Source organism: Adelges cooleyi, unplaced genomic scaffold (genome assembly GCF_023614345.1).
Source record: "Adelges cooleyi isolate 19-005CV unplaced genomic scaffold, UGA_ACOO_1.1 ACOO_flye_CR_arks_rails_tigmint_CR_PRNA_2, whole genome shotgun sequence".
In the NCBI taxonomy this organism is placed as follows: Eukaryota; Metazoa; Arthropoda; class Insecta; order Hemiptera; family Adelgidae; genus Adelges; species Adelges cooleyi.
Genome location: NW_026095860.1, coordinates 12,655,742 through 12,658,588, shown reverse-complemented (window position 1 = coordinate 12,658,588; position 2,847 = coordinate 12,655,742).

Below are 2,847 nucleotides of genomic sequence, written 5' to 3'. Positions count from 1 at the left end.
TTATGCTTATTCGCCGGTTGAATTTAAGTGTCAACGTTAAAAGATTTAGATTATTTTCATCATATTTTTATAGAATTGAAATAATATATTATAAGCTTATGTACGTTTATAAATTATTATTTTTATTAAGTTCTCTAATCCCGCACTGGGTTTTAATAGACAATATAATTTATACACATAATATTATTATTACTATTGTTTTGTATTTATGACAAATCGTTTGTTTTGTTGTTCGGTATACAGTAACTTACACCTGAACTAATCCGAAGGACATGCGCTATAGTGTTCATTGCTTCCACTTTTGTTTAGTAACGCTTGAAAATGTCATTGCTTTTTTTGTTTTGTCATAGAATTTCCGCCGCACAAAATAATGCGGTATTTTTGAAAAAAAAACGTTTTTATCAATACAAATATAATATGTAGGTACACCACGGTTACGCAATAAGAATTGTTCAAAAGGAACAAGATAACCCAACCGTGTGTACGCAGTAAATATTACCTATAGTTAATTGACAACGACCAACAAGTAGGGCTTACATTGACAGAATACAATAAACATGTTGTTATGTTTTCGTGTATATAGTGTATTCCTCGACTGGGCATCTGAAATCAAAGTCCAGGCAAGTACCACTCTGACCTAGTTTCTTAAACAGAAAGACAATGTATTTGGGCAATATTAATAATACAATATAAACACATAACGGAAACGAAAGAATAGCTTTTTAAACGCCTCAACAAATACAATTTTCTCGTTCTATTTTTTTATACCGATAAAACCATTTTAATTTCAGTAAAAACTAAATTTTGTAAAAATAAAAACCCCGTACTATACTATACCCCCCCAGTGATAGTATTCAGTTCTTGAAATAATGCAATTTTAATAACGAAAAAGTTTTTAAAAAATACATAGTTTAAATAGCACGATTATTTTTTTAAACAATTTTGCTAGATACAGGATTTTTTTATTTTACACTAATATAATCTTTTTATAACATGCACATCAAAGACTTAGTGACCACAGACATAATGAAAAACCAAACCTTTTCAGTATTGAAAACCACTATGAGATACCGATTAGGCAAGAAATCGGTGTACGCATTATAATATACCTACTCAGATATAGTAGATATTTTGAATAACTTACTTAACTTTATACAAATATATATAATATGTACATATATAGTAAGTATACAGTATACAGTAATACAGTAGCAATATTTATAAACCGAGATTTCAATTAAAATATTCTAAATTTGTATTTTCTCCAATCGTGTGTAGAATATAATAGGATAATCACTTATCACTTATATTATATTATGATATATGTACTGAAACAATAAACCACTAAAATAATAACATATAATAACTATTTTTCGAATTACACTGTACAATTTTCTTTAATTAATTTCATTGATTTCGAAAAATCATAAATTTAACCTAAAATACGTCAACATTTTGGGACGACCAAACTTTATTGACAAATAAAATACAAGTTAGATATCTGATGAAAAATAAGGTATCTGATAATTATCTTAAACATAGGTGTAATTCAACGATAATAATTATACTATTAATTAATCATAATTTCATTCTTATCTATTGTATGATTTGTTTCATAGTATTATTTATCTAAATGTCCATAATATAACAGCTTATCGTCCATTAACTATCGCAAAGGTTAATGTGTACTTAATTCGATGTCAACAAATAATAATTTTATTATACATTTTACTTGTATTAACATTTTCATTTTAACATTTTACTGGTCAATAAAATAAAATTGCCTATACTTACTCCTTGATAAATAAATGGAATCCTTTTAAAAAGAAATACTTTAAAACGTAAACGATTTCAGTAGTTGCAAAAGGGTGGAATTTGTTTTTAATATGACTTTGAACAACCGGTTTTTTATTTGACGCCTGACAAAATGTCATATTGTTGGTCTAACTGCATAACTAGGTACTAAATCCATTATGATTGATTTAAATACATAATTGGTGCAAAAATGAACAACAATACTAGAAACGATTATATAATATTCTATAATGAACAGCTCGTAGTAATTGTCCATTGGTTTTTATAAATTGTTTCTCTCATTACTTCCTCTTCAATAATGTACACCTACTGGATAGTATTTATACATTAAAATAAGTATGTAATACAGCTGATAGTCTACAATGTATTGTTCTTACTATTTACTTAACAAGATATTTTTGTCTACAACTGTAAAATACTGACATTAGCGGCAACAGGTGGCCGTTTATTTTTTCGGCCATTGCAAAATTATGACAGGTTAAACCATTAAGATATTCGTTAAACCCGAGTTTACCTGGACTTTTAACCCTTAGAAGTCACCTGTCCACCTGTATCACATTAAATAGGGTATCCTTAACACTGAAAACTTTACAGTTAAAGGAAAACAGACTGAACAAATTCCAATACGTTTAAACGTATTTGAACTTTTTGAACTCCCAACCGGCCCCTCCCCTAAGAATTGCAGAAGAGATATTATCTTAATCGTTGTGGCGGTTATTATCAAACCGGTTAATAAGTTATATTTAAATTCACATACGGTACACGTGTGTGTGTGTGTGTGTGTGTATACCAACGTTGATGATATCGTGTTGTTATAGTGATAAAAGTTTTTTTTGTTGTGTACAACAATATTTGTAATACCGTTGTACGCAGCTTGTGCACAGTGGTGGGGTATGGACGAGACGAGCCTAATATGAAACAAATAATAATAATAATAATAATAAATAAAAGTCTAATCTCCCGCCGCCCGCACGCGGCTCTCGAATAGTATCAGCCGAACAGCCGCGCTTCGTCGACCATACCCGCCAGCCG